The sequence below is a fragment of the Perca flavescens genome, chromosome 17, assembly GCF_004354835.1.
Source record: "Perca flavescens isolate YP-PL-M2 chromosome 17, PFLA_1.0, whole genome shotgun sequence".
NCBI classification, from domain to species: domain Eukaryota; kingdom Metazoa; phylum Chordata; class Actinopteri; order Perciformes; family Percidae; genus Perca; species Perca flavescens.
Window position 1 is genome coordinate 27,326,352 of NC_041347.1, and position 18,071 is coordinate 27,344,422.

Here is an 18,071-nt window from a genome sequence, read left to right on the forward strand (position 1 = left end):
TTTAACATCAATGTACGTTGTTTTTTCACTATAAAGTCGCTGAAGTGGCTGCTGTTTCAATCCTGTCAGCTGTCTGCAGCGAGCGGGGGCGGGGCTGCTGCTCATACAGTTTCCCCCGCTACTGACGCGCACACACACAAACACACACGGTGGATGCAGGAAAAACGGAGATGAGATGCACAGGATGACCTAAATTGAGGACAGCTACGCTCGTTATTGTAAGTGCAATGATAAGTTAAAGTCCAAGAAGTACTTTATCAAACCGTATGAATGTGTGTCCCAGGCCAGGATAGGAAATGAAACACATATGTTCAAAGTTGATTCATTCAATAAATTATTATTTTTTGTCTTAAATCCACCAGCCTTTTTCATATTGGTAAGGTTACTAGGAAAACTCAGCCCAGAGTAGTTTTATTCTCCCCGAAACAAGATTCCTTTTAATTTTTAAAGAACTACACAAAAAAAAAAATCACAACTTTTTTTGCAACTTTCACTGTCTCCCGTAACTTCATTGCAACAAACATACAAAAGACATCGCAACTTTTATCGCAATTTTTTACAAAAGCTCCCGCAAAATCAGGCATTTTGGGCAGCAACAATCTCAAAAAAAGGCAGCGAAATCCTGGAGGGACTGATAAGATACATAATAACACATAATGAAATAAACAGAGCATGAATATAGAATACATCATTAAAAACCTGCCACACAAGCTTGCATAAAATACAAAGTCAGTCCGTTCTTATACCTGGTAATACTGTCCATGTTAAAGCAGTATTTAGGTTTGCATTCAAGTTTTGTATGTTATAGAAACTGATAATTTAATGCATTAGTTTTTCAGTTAAAACATACGGAAAGTAAAAGTAACACCAGCCGTCTTTCACTTTCCGTATCTTTTTGTTTTGTTTTTTGCATAAATCGATACCTAGAGTAAAACGTGCAGACAAAACGGAATCAAAGTCTGCTTGATATATATGAGATTTAAAGTCTACCTTTCAGCCAGGGAAATCCAGACTGCCTTCAGCAGCACATAGCTTTAAAACACTTGCATTCTCATGCTCTTACAGTCCAGCTCAAAGGCAATAACAAACTGCTATTTTGTCTTTACTCTGCTGCCGTATGTCAGTGTCACAATCTTGTTAACATCTTGTCGAACAGATGTGATCATTTTCCACAAACACCGGTGAAATTGGTTTAAAGATTGATATCGCTCTGTCTGACCTGTATCTCTGTTAACAGCATAACATTCAGTCAGTAAATCCGTCACGGTGGTGACCTCTGACCTCTGAAGTGGTTTTGTTCTCTGTGTAATCATTCGATGAATCTGACCCCACAGATATCTTCCTTTCCTTCTCATTGTCTGATACAGCAGCACCATAAATATCCCACATCTCTGCCTGTCTGTTATTTCATTTCTCTGTGAGTTGCTGCACCAAATTTATGAAGGCGGTGAAAATCTGTCTGCAGTTGCTCTGCAGATTTCTCCATACAGCACGTATCTCTGCCACCCGGCTCAGGACGCCGTGATCGGGAACAGGCGAATTTATAACAGAGACAAAGATAACCTCCCGCTCTCCAACCCAGTCACCATCCATATCCAGCCTGACGATTCTCTCTCTGTCTGCCTCGATTCTTTGTTGTCGCTCTCTGTTTCTTGGTTGTTTGCTCAATGTCCTTCTTGTCTGTCACCAGCACCTGTTTCCCCTTAGTCTGTTTCATCTCCTGCTGACAGGAGCAGCGTTAATCTGAGCAAAAGTGATATCTTCTCAAATGGAAGGTAAAACACAGCAGAGCTTTCTTTTTGTAACCTTTGTTCTCAGGTTGTGATAATAAACTGTAACTCCTGTATAACTGCAAATGACAAGATCTGAATGTAAGATTGCCAAACTGATGCTCAGCTATAAATGAACAGTTAACACATTTCAAGTTTTCTGCATGTTGATCCTCTAAAAAGCTGCATAGCTTCTTGAAGCATACTTCTGTCTCCGAGCCCGACGTTTATAGAGCTCTGAATGTGTCCTCCGCAACCAGATCCATCTCAATCACTTGAAGATGTGCACATTTAATCACTCGGCTGTTTGAAATGCCTACTGCTGGCAGTTTATTCTGGTAAACCAGCAGAATATGGAGGTGACGAATGAATGCAGAGCCTAACGACTATACAGGATGGTAATGGAGCTATTTGTGCATCAGTGGCTTCAGGTTCACAGGGTTAATGGGGTATTACTCGTTTCAAACCACGATGGCACGTAATCGGCTATAGAGTGCTGAGAGCAATGTAGAGAGGAAAGAGTGGAACATGAAGATGGAGAAGAGAAGAAGACAGTAGAGAGGAAAGTGAGGGACAAGAGGTTGAAGAAGAGAAGAAGACAGGAAAAGAGAAGAAACAGGAAGAAATAATCAGTACTTGTGATGATGTATTAAAAGTTGTCCGAAGTTAGTGGTATAAACCACAAACAGAAGTGAGCAAGAAAGTCTGACATCAATATTTATCTTTATTATGCCTCTTTTCTGTCCATCGCTCTGTTGAATGCTGTGTGGACTAGCCAGACCCTCCTCCGCAGCGCTGTGGAGGTAGATCTTGCAATGCGAGACTAGTAGCTCACTAATAAGGGGATTCATATTTTAAAAGTTATTCAATATGGGCATTTTCAAAGCGCTATTTCATTAGGGTCAAACATAATAATATAGTGGTTATAAACCTTTCCCACTGACTGCTCAGACAGCTTCAGTCCAAAGACTTCTTCATGTTGTCACTATAGGAACACATTTCAGTTTGTGTATAATCCCAATCACCACTGAATGTATGCGTAGACTGCTAATAGTTAATGCTGTTGATCCTCTGTTGCTGTACCTGAAGGCAGTGAGATAATGATGTGTTTTTGTTGGTCAGAATACTTACAGACCTCGCCTGTAAAATATTACAGCTCATTAATGAACTCTTAACAAACTCACGACACAGCTGAACAAGTGCTGCAACTACAAGATGCAGCCATGAAGCCTCTAGCCTCTAGCTCACCCAGTAAGAGCGTTCTCCCCATGTTGGCTGAGTCCTGCAGCGGATGGGTTTGAATCCGACCTGCAACCCTTTGCTGCGTAAAGGGTCGTAGGTAAATAAATAATCTTAAAAAAAAAAAAAGATACAGTGATGAAATGTTAAGGATCTCTTTCTCACATATTAGATCATTTATTACATACATTGCAGCTTAGTGTTATAATCCAACCCAGTCTCACATCAGTTCGTGATGGTATTACGAAATTAAATCTATTAGAACGTGATAGGCTACCATTACGTTATTGTGAAGATTTACGTGTTGGGGTCACGTTTTTTAAACTAATGTATTTTAATGAGAAGCATCTTACGTAATCACAAAACTTTCAGCCACTCGGCTGCAGCAGAGAAGCTGGATACAGCTTTGATATTATTGGTATTTTTAGCCCAATAACTGCTGTTTTAATCAAAATTTATTCACCAGATCTTATCACGGTTTATATGTATTTCTTTTAATGTTATTATTTCGGTCTATTTCGGCCAGGGAAGCTGGATTGCTTTGTTGTTTATTGATATTTTTAAAACTGTATTTTATTATTAATGCTATCTTCATTGTTTAATAATATATTAATATATTTATTACATGGCTTGCTTATATTCTAATGTAGAATGCGGTCTGTTATTTTCTTTATAACAGACCGTTGCTAAGTATAACACACCGTTGCCATGAATAGGAGAGCGTTGCCATGGACGCAGTTCTGTTCCCTCTGGAGGAGAGCTATCAATAAATCCGCTAGAAGAAGATTGGCGTCGGGGTCCTGATCACCCCGTCGTTTTTATATTCGCTATAACAACGCTCTACATTATCCCTTACGTACATTGAAGTGATACTGCCGTTATAGACCCGCTGATCGCCGTCTGATTCTGTGAATGAATGCCCGCATTGCATCGTGGGACATCGGCTTTGAATGCGCCCAGCTCGGCTCATATCGTAGCTTACTGTTCTGTCTTATTTACTGTAATATTTCACCGAAGACCGAAATAATATTATTAAAATAAAGAAATGCATACCATGATAACAGCTAAATACATGTTGAAAGATGTAGCGTTATAGTTTTAAAAATATCAATAAACAACAAAGCAATCCAGCTTCCCTGGCCGAAATAGACCGAAATAATAACATCGTAACACCGTGATAAGATCTGGTGAATAAATGTTGATTAAAACAGCGGTTATTTGGCTAAAAATACCAATAATATCAAAGCTGTATCCAGCTTCTCTGCTGCAGCCGAGTAGCAGAAAGTTTCGTGATGTGATTACGTAAGATGCTTCTCATTGAAATACATTAGTTTAAAAAACGTGACCCCAACACGTAAATCTTCACAATAACGTAATGGTATCACGTTCTAATAGATTTAATTTCGTAATGCCACCACGAACTAACGTGAGACTGGGTTGTATAATCACAGAGGTATCTCCAGCTTGGTGTTATAATCACAGACATATCTCCATGTTGTAGAGCAGGTTCTGGGTGATCGGCTAAACTTGACTGCAATAGCCGGGCCCTCACAGCAGCGTTGTGACCAAGTTAGTCTCAAGTCTCCAGCAAGTCTCGAGTTATTCTTTTTTAGGCAAGTCAAGTCAAGTCACAGGTTATGTCAAGTCAAATCAAATCGAGTCCTTAGTTTAGGCATGTCAAGTTCCAAATCTGTTTTTTTTACACCCAAGATAAAGCCCTATTACCTGTAGTATGTGGTCTTTATAAGGAGAAAAGACAAGGTATTAGTGGCCCATCTAATAAAATTATTAGCTAATTTGTATAACTAGTACAAAAAGTATGAAAATGCATTTAATCCATATTATAATTATTGATATTCAGTGAAATGAAGAATAAAAACAGCAAATGATTACTTATTTATTTCATATTCCCTCCAAATCACTTTTAAAACAGTGGAATTCTTTGCACCTGGGTAGCTCACCTGATGGAGCATGCGCCCTTTGCTGCATGTCATTCCCCCTCTCTCTCCCCTTTCATGTCTTCATCTGTCCTATGAAAATAAAGGCCTAAAATGACCCCCCCAACCCCCTCCCCCAAAAAGAAAAAAGAAAACAGTGAAATACTGACAGCCAGATTACAACATTCTACAACATGGTCAACAAAAGGGATTACTCGTGGCACAGATGCAGCCATTGTGGTGGTCTGGTCCGGCTAACGAGGCTTCATCAGGGTTATTCATGTTACGTGTTGCCATAGCAAGGAGTTTGACTGACAGCCAGTCATCCAATCATGACAATCACATACCGGGGAGCTTTTTGAGTCATCCAATCATGGTTCACAGTTTGCGCTGCTGCCACTGCGTAGCATACTTGATAGTTAGACAGAAACGTGACAACATTAAATTATATTATTTTATATTTCGCCGCAAACATTCAAAAATATGAAAACACCCAAGTCATCCGAGTCATCATGCCTCAAGTCAAGTCAAGTCTTGAGTCATTAACTTTAAAAGTTATTTATTTTTTGTCAAGTCGCAAGTCATGAAAACGATGACTGAAGTCCAAGTCTCCAGTCCACATCTCTGCCTCACAGTGCTCTGTACCCGGCTCACAGTCACCTTTTGTTGGCTAAATTTAACGCCTGTTGTTTGGTTATTTTGTCTAGTCCCAAGAAAGAAAGAAGAAAGATGTTACTGTAATTCAAACTGAAGCAGTCGAGGCAGATCTTTATGTGTGAACACATCCAAACTTAATTAATGAGATTTGATTTCTGCCTGCACGAAAGATTAGTGTAAAACTCAACAACATCCAAACTTTCAGCTACCTCTACCCTTTCATTCTTTCATTAGACTGCACTGCTCAGTATTTTTGTTCCATGGCTTGAATTTAAACACATGGCAGCGTTGTACTTCACACTGCTGTTTTTTTGCCGAAAGTTGCACTGAAGGTCATCATGTGGGCAATTTTTCATCTGTGCTGAAATTAATTCTAGCTGCCTGCCTCTATCTCTGTCTCTCTCGGTGTCTGTTTGGAAGAAGAGGACAATTGATCAGACAACTTAACTTTTCCTTTTGTCTACAGGGACAAGGAGGCCTGCAGAAAAGAAGTCAGAATGGAAACTTTATTTTTGTTGAGGTGAGACAGTGACACATTTTATTGCATGACTTTTGAGTGGTTGGATTGTGGTTTTGGTGCTTATGATTACATAAAACTGGTAGAGGCCATGTTTAGACTGGAAACTCTCCAGGGAAGCTTTTATAATATGTATTTTTATGTGACTATTTATTTTGATTTTGATGTTAAAGTTATTTTCACATTATGAAAATAGGAGAAATGCTCGGTGAAGCTGCAGATTACTTCCAAATGGAATAGCCTATCCCAGTTTGCCTTATTGCTTTTTGCACCTGGATGCAAGTCCTGTGTGTGTGTGTGTGTGTGTGTGTGTGTGTGTGTGTGTGTGTGTGTGTGTATCTGTATCTGTGTGTGTATCTGTGTGTGTGTAGTCATGTCCATAATTAGTTTTCCTCTAGTTGGACTTTTGCACTAATTCCATCTCTCAACTGTTCTGCCAAAAAGCAACATGTACTTGAAACACTTAGGAAAAAAGAGACAAACACAAACCACTGAAATTTGGTGTTGACATTAAAGTATCAAATCATCAACAAACAGTTAAAATTGGGTCCTTCATGTCCATTTAATGATAATCAAGTAGTGACAAAGCCCGGGCAGATGAAAGGACTGCATTCAGTCCGAGCCACGCAGCGTGCAGCCTGTCTAATGTATTCCTGTCCCTTTGTAAATTTGTCATTTGTTGCATTTCAGTTTGTCGCTTGCAAACACTGATAAGGGAAATGGGAAAGGGAGGCTTGGATCTCCTCCAAGTTGTTAAAAATGATTTTCCCCTCTTGTCATCCTTCATTTTGGAAGGTCTCACACACTCTAAAAAATTGGAGCTTAATCACAGGTTCTTCAAGGGACCATAGTGGTGTTTGGATGTTTAGGACCCTTAACTACAAACAATGCATATTGCTGAGCCTTTTTCTAAAGCATACTAAACATTTTGGAATAATTACCCAGGCACTTATTTTTTTAAATTTTGGTTCAGTATAAAGAAAATTGACACTTGCTTAGTATTTTTGTTATATTGAGTGGGGACTGCTTTGAAATTCAAAAGCACTGCATCTGAGACTAAAATTTAGAAAATAAATAATACATGTCATGAAAGTCATGAAAGGAATCATTTGGGTTTAGTAGTATATTACATTGTTATTGTTGGTAGTTGACAAATTTATAATGTCAGGGTGTCCTTGAACTCAACACACAAGGAGAATTACCCCAAAAGGTCCCTTCTGGTGAATGTGATAACAAAACTTTGTACATGTAGCGTAGAATGAAAATAGTATTTCCTCCGTTTGATTATATGACAAGCAAGCTTCAAAAGCAGGTTGATTTTGAAATCATTGCGCCATCACAGTCACTTAAGAGTGAAGGATCAGAAGGAAGTTTCTAGGATTTCTTTCTGGTTTGCAATCAGTGGAAAAAATAACCCCTCTAAATGTTCTTCAAAGCCTTTTTACTTTCAGAGTGCAGCTGCTCTTCGCTGCCATTTGGTATTCTGTTTATGACTGTGGAAACAGAGACTGTGTCATTTTGGCTGCTCTGCGCAATCAAAGCCGATCCAATCGCTTTGATTACATTTTAAAAACAAAACGTACACTTTTTATCAAGCCGGCGAATGAGGCGCCCTGCCCCATCGGGATTTAGCTTCTATTGTTTGTTCAAAGGAATCTGTGATTGGGAAGTTTGTCATCAGCTTTACACACACACACACACACACACACACACACACACACACACACACACACACACACACACACACACACACACACACACACACACACACACACACACACACACACACACACACACAAACACACACACACACACACACACACACACACACACACACAAACACACACACACACACACACACACACACACACACACACACACACACACACACACTCGGGCAAAGCCATTGATAAGAAACATATACACACAAACACACAAGTGGGAAGGGATGATGTGTGAGAAAGATAGAGATCTGGACAGACTAGGGAGCCTTAAGTCCTGTTTGTACTGCGGAGAGATGCTGAGGTACTGAGTGTACATTGATGGGACTATCACCATGGTAACCACAGGGCAGAGAAAGACAGGCAGAGGGAGCATGCCTCATTTTCAAGTGTAACACACACACACATACTGTACACACTGACACACACTTCAAACCAATCAGTAGTCGGAGCAGCCGTCTGCACTATTCCATTAGTGGACTATGAAATGGAAGTTAACAGAATCGTACCATGACATATGGCCAGCAAAGGCCAACTATGATAAGACTGTGCTTAATCACAATGCTGCTGAAATTACTCAGTCAAACTGAACTATGTCAAAACTTTGCCTGACTCGCTACCATATGTGCTCCGTCTCTGCACTAATTTGCTCCTTTCTTCTGCGTGTATTTCAATCAGAGATAGAAAAAAAATGGGAATAATTTAATAGTAGCAGAATCATGAGCCAGCTGCAGCAGGGTCATCAAGCCAGAATGAAGAAAATGTTTTAAATTAAGATAATAAATAATTTGTGCGATGTGTGTGTACAGCTATGTCATACAATCACGTGTTTATTAGAGGCAGGAGCTGCTCTGAAACACATATTTCCTCTCTGCTTTTTTCAGCTCCTCTGCTGCTTTTTGCTGCGTGTCACTTCAGCTTCAGGCCTGATGCTGTTTCAAGGCAGACAGCTCATGAAGATGAGTGACAGGAGGGATGTTAGCTGGACTGAACTGGAGTCACACATTCAGTGGTTCAAGGCTAGGGGGTGGCACAAAGTGGCTTTAATCATATTAATGTGGTTTATTCCTCCCTGTGGAAGATATCTCTTTAAACTTGTCCTCTACCAGGATGTTTAAAAGGTCATGGTCAAAAACCTAAACAAAAAGTGAAAAAAAATAGTACACTGAGGATTCCTCAGTGTAAAACAGCTTTCGGCAGCTCAGCTTTCTCAAGTGTGGCTATCAGACAGTGGAATAAGTTGCCAACAGAGCTGATAACGTGAACATTTTAACATTTTTTCATATTGGGCCAAAAAATGGCTTCTTTTAAAACAAACATGTTCACATAATGTATAGTAATTGATGTGTATGTGGGAGCGTATTTGTAAATGAATGTTGATGAATGAATGAAGGGTGTGATCATTTTAATGTTGGTTTTGGGATAAATGTATTATTAAATTTATTTGTTGACATCAGCCTGCCCAGGGACTACAGGTGGAAACTAGCACAAGTGCTACAACCTGGTATAATGCATCTCTCCTGTCTAAGGTTAATGTATATTGTACATTGTCCCTGTTTAAATAAATAAATAAATAATAAAAAATGTTCATTCCTTCTTGTTTACCTTACATAAATATTGGTATATTATGAAATCTATATATTTTCTTTAAAGAAACTAATGCTATTGCTATATACAAATTGTTCAAAGTAAAGATCTGTTCTTGGTCTTGACTCGCTCTCAACCCCTCAAAGTCTCGGTCTTGTCTCAGTCTTGTACACTCTGGTATTGGTGATGACTTGGTCTCAGTTTAGGTGGTCTCAACTACAACACTGCAGCTACAGACGTGCTCAAATTTGTTGGTACCCTTACAGCTCATTGAAATAATGCTTCATTCCTCCTGAAAAGTGATGAAATTGAAAGCTATTTTATCATGTGTACTTGCATGCCTTTAGTATGTCATAGAATAAAGCAAAGAAGCTGTGAAAAGAGATGAATTATTGCTTATTCTACAAAGATATTCTAAAATGGCCTGGACACATTTGTTGGGACCCCTTAGAAAAGATAATAAATAACTGGATCGTGGTGATATTTCAAACTAATTAGTTTCTTTAATTAGTATCACACATGTCTCCAATCTTGTAATCAGTCATTCAGTCTATTTAAATGGAGAAAAGTAGTCACTGTGCTGTTTGGTATCATTGTGTGCACCACACTGAACATGGACCAGAGAAAGCAAAGGAGAGAGTTGTCTGAGGAGATCAGAAAGAAAACAATAGACAAGCATGGTAAAGGTAAAGGCTACAAGACTATCTCCAAGCAGTTTGTGACAACAGTTCAAATATTATTAAGAAGTTTAAGGTCCATGGAACTGTAGCCAACCTCCCTGGGCGCGGCCGCAAGAGGAAAATCGACCCCAGATTGAACAGAAGGATAGTGCGAATGGTAGAAAAAGAACCAAAGATAACTGCCAAAGAGATGCAAGCTGAACTCCAAGGTGAAGATACGTCAGTTTCTGATCGCACCATCCGTCGCTTTTTGAGCGAAAGTGGGCTCCATGGAAGAAGACCCAGGAGGACTCCACTTTTGAAAGAAAAACATAAAAAAGCCAGACTGGAATTTGCTAAAATGCATATTGACAAGCCACAATCCTTCTGGGAGAAGGTCCTTTGGACAGATGAGTCAAAACTGGAGCTTTTTGGCAAGTCACATCAGTGCTATGTTCACAGACGAAAAGAATGAAGCTTTCAATGAAAAGAACACCATACCTACAGTGAAACATGGAGGAGGCTCGGTTATGATTTGGGGCTGCTTTACTGTGCCTGGCACAGGGTGCCTTGAATCTGTGCAGGGCACAATTAAATCTCAAGACTATCAAGGCATTCTGGAGCGAAACGTACTGCCCAGTGTCAGAAAGCTCGGTCTCAGTCGCAGGTCATGGATCCTCCAACAGGATAATGACCCAAAACACACAGCTAAAAGAACAAAACATTGGACTATTCTGAAGTGGCCTTCTATGAGTCCTGATCTGAATCCTATCGAACATCTATGGAAAGAGCTGTAACTTGCAGTCTGGAGAAGTTTTAGTTAGTTTTAGTGAGAATTCAGTAAGGGAGACCATTACCACATGTTCCGCCTTTAGTCCTCTTCGGGTGAATGTCTGAAATGTCATCCTGTTCTATCTTTCTCCATCACTTCCGCTTTCCCAAACTGTCAAAATCACTCATAATTATGACATGTCTGAGCAATAATCTTTCATTCCTCGAGTCAATCGCTCCCTGCATGCTGTTCTTTAAATATCATTGCAAGACTGAAATCATCAATTTACTGAGCCACCACCATCGTCTAGAAATCCATGGAGTCTAATCGCCAAAACCTTTCTCTGTTGCTGTGTCATTTATTTACAAATGTAATGTAATAATTTAATTCATAGGGTTTGTTTTGATGTGTTTTTCTTCATGTTTTAGATCATCTTTCTTCTCACCCCCCTTACGTTTTACGTTTCCTGCTTTCTCTGTTTTCCATCTGTCTCACTGTTTCACTCAGTGTACCCTTCTGCTCCCTCACTTTGTAACACACATACACACACACACACACACACACACACACACACACACACACACACAAATCTCAAGTGGCTTGAGGCATGAAAATGCATAGGAAATGTGTTAAGAGCTTTGCAGACACTTTACCATAGGAGCTAAAGGATGTGGGGAGAACAGTTATTTTGTCTCATTAAAAAGCAGCAGTGCTTCTACTTGTATCAGGACAGTGTCAACAGAATGTCAGTGATACTATCTGTGAGTCAACATGGATGAATAAACTGCACTGCACAGTCAGATGATTGCCAACTGTGCGCTATGTCAGCTGTATCGGGCCTTATCAGTGTGCAGATGTGAAGTGTTTAAGACAAGGAATGTGTGGCTTTCAACTGTTGGAGGTGACAACAGTGTCTGACTGAGGCCCGGAGCATGCAGACGTTGTAATATCACACATAGTTAGAACAGTTTGAGTTGATCTTCTCACTCTTGGCAAAATCACCAACACATAGTTACACGATGTATGAAAAGACCTTCATTACAATATAAACACAATAGGATAAGTATGATGGTCCATTCTTGCGTTTTGATTGTTGAGATATGCTTTTGTTTAGGTTTGTAGCACAGATTGTGGCTTTCATTGGTGCTGATGGTGCTGATTCGGGGAGATATCTTTACTTAAAGTGCATTGCAATTTTTTTGCCCTGTTAGCGTCTTGGCTCTATGTCAGTTGGTCTGTCGGGCCCACACTTTGGTGCAGACTGATATCTAGATTGCCATGACATTTTGTACATACATTCATGGTGCTTAGAGGAGTAATTATCATGACTTGACATGATGTTGACAACTATTGGATGGATTATTGTATAATTTGGTTCAGACATACATGGCCGCCTCTGAATGAATTGTAAATGTGTCATGTGCCATGAGATATTCAATATTATGTCCAAATCATCTTATATCAGACTTTATCAGTGTGCAGGTGTGGAGTGTTAAAGACAAGAATGTGTGGCTTTCACTGTTGGAGGTGAAAACAGTGATATCACACATAGTTAGAACAGTTTAAATTGATCTTCTCACTCTTTAGATGACCAAATCGCTAACACATAGTTGAATGAAGCATGAAGTTATTCAGTACATGAAGTCAAAATAAATTCCCATGTATGGCTTTAGAGTTGGAGTTGAGATGGTTGATGAAAACCAAACATTTTGTGTTTCTTAAATTATTATAACAAAAAATACATATAAGGGTATTTTAGTCTGTTTAATTTGTAACATTTGCAAATCACATTTCTCTTGGAGGTGTTCTTCAGCCATTCAATATTGTGTTCAAATCATCTTGGAAGTGCACAAGAACAGACGACTCATGCCATAATCATTTTATTTTCACATTAGCTGGTTGGATCCTACGATAGGCCAACCTGATCTCACAGAATTACGTGAAATGAACACGGATTGCCGAAAATTACGTGATGGGCCCACGGAAGAATTCCGTGAAATAAACATGGCTACTTAAGTTTAGGAAAAGGTGGTGGGTGGGCTCACGTTTCCATGACACGCGGGACAACAATGGGATGGTTGGGTTTAGGAAAAGAAGAACGGGATGGTTTGGTTTAGGAAAAGAAGAACACACAGTTCGGAAGGGTTTAGGAAACGTGACACGAGAGACACGATCCCCGGTCTCCGGGGTGAAGGTCCTGTGTCTGACCCATCCACCACCCCAACCAACCTCCCTAAGCAGATTTTCTGGTTTTCATACTACTCGCTACCGTTGTCTCTCCTAATGCTACGTCATCTTCTCATTATATTTACATTGGCATTGTTTTCCGTGGTGGCCACACGGAATTTTCACACATTCCGTGCCACCACCACGTAATACGATGTTATCACTTCCTGATCATTTCACAGAATTCTGTGAGACCAGGCTGGATAGGCGACCTGGCGACCTATGTTCCAGTGCATGCTGGGAGAGCCTCCAAACCCCTGCGACCAGTAACTTGAGTGTTAAATGACAACACTACCAAATATATGTTTGATGAAAGTATGAAGCCAAATAAAATCCACTGAAATACCAGGACAAATATGCACAAGAAACATTGCTGTAATACACAGCATAAATATAAACAGCCAGGTGAGCAGAAGAGGGGGAAGAAACAGTTATTGCAGCGATATAACAACAAGAGGAAAAGAAAAACACTTCTCTCCAGGTCAGGATAATAAGTTGTTTAAATGTTTGCAGCATGTAAATATGCATCGCTCATCCTTGAACTAACTGGACAGCCCACAGAGATACTCTCTTTTCAGTGCTGGCTTGGTTTCCTCATTATATTCAATATTTCATATTCTAGACAATTATACTGTATATGCATTGGAACGGGTTCACTGTTGCCGGTTTCCAGCTTAGCATTTGTTTAGTGGTTGAGAGCCAGGTTTCATACAATATGGATTAAGAGGATGACACATATAGGCTTGCACACTCTTCCACACACATGTAGTACACACATACTATACAAACCTAAACCATCCTAAAAGTGTCAGCCTGGTTGTTTGACACTTTGCCCTGGTGCCCTCTGTGTGTTTGGCTAGCAGTGTGAAGAGCAGCCATCTGTTTGTGAGGAGAGCTCGTCCTTTGGCTGGTTCCTTGTTGTTAAAAATAAGGATTCCCAGTTCTATTTCATTTTTCCTTTTGTTTCAGAAAACTCAGCATAGATATGTGATCAGAAGAGCCAGAGCGTCCACATTGTGCCTGTTTTAATGGCTTCTGTTTCAAGTTCAAGCTAGATAATGTGCTCATATACTGGGTCTGGCAAGAACTCCACAGTGGGACATTTTGTTGAACCAATTAGCTAAGCCAATAGTGTCAAACTCATTTGAGTTCATGGCTCACATACAATCCAATTGAATCTCAAGTGGGCCAGACCAGTTAAACCACTCCAGCAATTTGACAGTTTCTCATCAGATGATCGCTTTTAGGGGCATATCATTTCTGCAGCCTTCAGCAAGTCTTCACAAACTCAGCCTCAGAGTGTGGCTTTGATGCTGATACTATTTCCTTAGCAATAAGGTAGCTCTGTTTCACAGCTTCATCTCTGATCTCTTGGCTACGACTAAAAAGAGACTGCTCTTTCCTTAAACAATTGATTTATCTTCTCTGTTTTAAATTTTCGGTTTCAGCCTTGCAACTTCTTGTTTTTTCCAAGATGATGAATCTGATAGTGGCGATGAATATTCCTTGAGCACTGAAAGGTGCTGTAAATTCAGCACGCCGGCTTCCCATTTACCTTTGAAGAAATGGCAACTGGCGGACAGCCGCGACTGGGATGTGTCTATTGACCTGCACACTGTGTCCTGCTTCATTCACATAAAATGAGTTGCGTTATTTATATAACAGAACAAGAAGAGCTCTCTCTTGCAGTAGCAAACTAGAGGTGACCCTATTACCCTAATTCTAGGAGGGAATAGAGATATGTATAAAAACGCACTAAACCATGGTTTAATTGTTTACAGTAATTGCACCAATCTATAACAACACACGTATTGGTGTTAAAATGGCACTATTATTATTATTATTTTATGCGTTTGATCAGTGGCCGAGATAAACATCGTCTCTGCTCAGCCTCCTTCCACAGCCACAGGAGGGTCTTCATCTCTGAGGCTCAGGAGGAAATTAGAATGCTTATATGCAAAATAATTATCCAGTCCCACCTCATTATGATGATGCTCTGACAATAACAGTATAAGGTCACGATTGGTGTAAAAAGACCGAGCACATCTTGATTTCTGTTAAATCTTCTCATTATTTTTTAAAATGTGTGCATACAGTTACAGAGGGAAAGTTGACCTGAATGGAGCAGCTGTGCTGAGTTTGTTTACAGAAACATCAGCCTGACAGCGCTCCGCCTGCTGCGTCCTGCATTAAACACATTTTGGCATCCTCTGCTGTCAACTAGTCACTGTAAACAAAAGCTTGCATTAAGGTGTTGTGAAAGGACATCAACTTAAAAACAAATTACGTGCATACTGTTTTTATATATTTCATACGGTGACAGCCTGTCAAATCTTTTTCTGATCAAAGTAAACCACAAAGTTTTTGAAGAATTCTGTGTTGTTGATGTCCCTAATTAATGTCCCAGAACCAGATAATGTTAGACTACCCAACACAAGTAAAAACAACTTGTGCATGCAAAGACATAGAATACATGTATTTACTTTACATTTCTACTGAATCTAATCAGCAGTTAAAAGGAATGTGTCATGTTACAAATTACTGTCAAGGGCAAAACAATTTGCTGAAACCGTTGGTTTTTCTTTTCATATTTGAATAATTTGACTAAAGTGAACTGGAGTCAATGAGCAGAATCTAAAGATGGGAAGACAACTTGCACAATCAATGTTACATAGTACATGCTGGAGAAAAAAAAACATTAATTTCACTGAATCTTAAAGTGCTCATATGCTCATTTTCAGGTTCATGATTGTATTTAGAGGTTATATCAGAATAGGTTTACATGGTTTCATTTTCAGAAACCATATATTTGTTGTACTGCACATTGCTGCAGCTCCTCTTTTCACCCTGTGTGTTGAGCTCTCTGTTTTAGCTCTCACTTCTGTTCCATCTTTTTTGGGAGTCGCACATGCGCAGTAAGTACTGCTAGCTAGTCAGTTGCAGAGTATGAGGGCGTGCCATGCTAGCAGCTAGGTGATATAACATTATAACGTGTGTTACAAAGTGAAGCACGTTCGTCACGGAAGTAAAGGCTGGACTACAATAGAGCTGTTTGGAGCAGTTTGTGAACAGTGTTTTCTCTGAAAGATGGTTAAGTCCCTTTGGGGTGGACTTTGGGCTTTTTCACATTGTAAACCTATAACATGCACAAAAAAGATATATAACACAATAAAGGAAAGGGGAAAAGTCAAAAAGCATAATATGAGCACTTTATTTAAAATCTGTGTTGGATTTTCTCCGTGAGGAAGCTGTTGTTAGCTGGAGTGCTGGAGTTTAATGGAGGACCTTGTTGTTGCACCCTGGGAACTCCACACACTCCTGTTTGCTGAACCTTTGAAACACTGTGTGTATTATTCAGTATTTAAGTGCCACTGTGGCTTCATTAGCTGCCGTTAATTTCCCAAATATAGTTTTAACAGGCCCTCTACTATTGCACTCTGTACTTTGCAGAAGTGCCAGGTTTTGTCTTATCATCTAGCCCTCGGCTTGAACAGTTACTCTATAAAAGGTTATTGTGCTTTGGGTCATTGAAAACCTATAACAGGGCCCCTTAGAAGTAATTATTAATTCTTTATTCTGAGCAGCTTAAAGTCACAAAGGCATGAAGCAGCTTTGTACTCTGCACTAAGCCTGAACTATCTGAATGGAAGCTATTCTGTCCCGAGGATGGTTCTGCTTAAATCCCACTGATGAAGGTGCATTTTATTAAAAAAAGGATTTAAAGCCTAGGAGCAGAGGAGACAGCCATGAGGACCCTGAGGTGAGATTGTGGTTCTGTGTGCGAAAGTGTTTGAGAATTGTTTGTCAGTGACTGTTTCCAGAACAGGATGTACGAGGATGAAACTCCATGTTAAATTAGAGACGATGCGTGAAAGTGCTTCTGAAATGCGTCATGAACAAGTTCACTTTTAAGACTCCATATCTTTTCCTGTTCAGTGTGCCCATCTCATGTCTCATTATCATCAGTCTCAGATGTTCCTCTGATCATCTGCATCAGCCAGGCAAAACAGAGAAATAGACGGAGGAGAACATTTTACTTCTCAAACTCCTTTTCTGTTTCTTTTTGTCTTATAATGTTTGTCTAATAATTTCCTACAACCATTCAATTGAATCAGGCTGAGTTGTGTGTACGTACAATAAGCCTAGTCGACATGTACAAATCCCATGCACTATTTAGAAAAATCTCCGTTCAAATTTAAACGCAAAAACTCAATTGAAGCGCTTTTAACAGCATGCCGACAAGCTGTTACCGCCTCCGTTCCAAAATACAATGGAAGAGTAGCTGTACACTTAATGTGTAGACATGTAAAAAGTCCTGCTAGCAAGCATGTTAGTGCCAGCTCTATTTTGGCCACGTTTGCCGTTGCAAGAAATGTCGCCTCATTTGTGACGCCTCACAAAAGAGATAACGGCACACGCCCAAAACTCTTTTTTCATGTCACAGGACACTTCACAAACGACGTTTCTAAAAGTCTTCACCCTAGCCGGAGTTTTCCAAAAGCTTACAGTGCTGAGTGAGTAAGTGTGTGGACAAAAAAACATTAATGTGTGGACAAGGTCTAAGTTACATTTGATCTCTTTTCTTAATTAGACAATATATGGCTACACTATTAGCTCTGTGAGGCTGTACTTAGGCATGCTCTAAATGTCAATAGCTTCATTGAATGCACATAAATAATAGGTGTACAACATACTTTGCAACTGAGAATCATAATTTTAATTTTGTACTTATTTTCAAGGTAAAATGCCCACATTATTAGACGTTTTATTGTATTTCATGTTCTCACACATCAAAACGCTGTTTTGTTGCTGTTGTTTCTTAAGACACTGTTTATAAAGGGGTCATTTTGTGGTGAGAACAACTCTGAATATGCATTCATAAAAACAATGGAAAAGAGCCCATAAGATTTGCTGAATGCGCTGCTAATCAGTCCCTTATTGCACTGCAAATATTGTTCTTATAACCTGAGTTTCCCACACATTTATG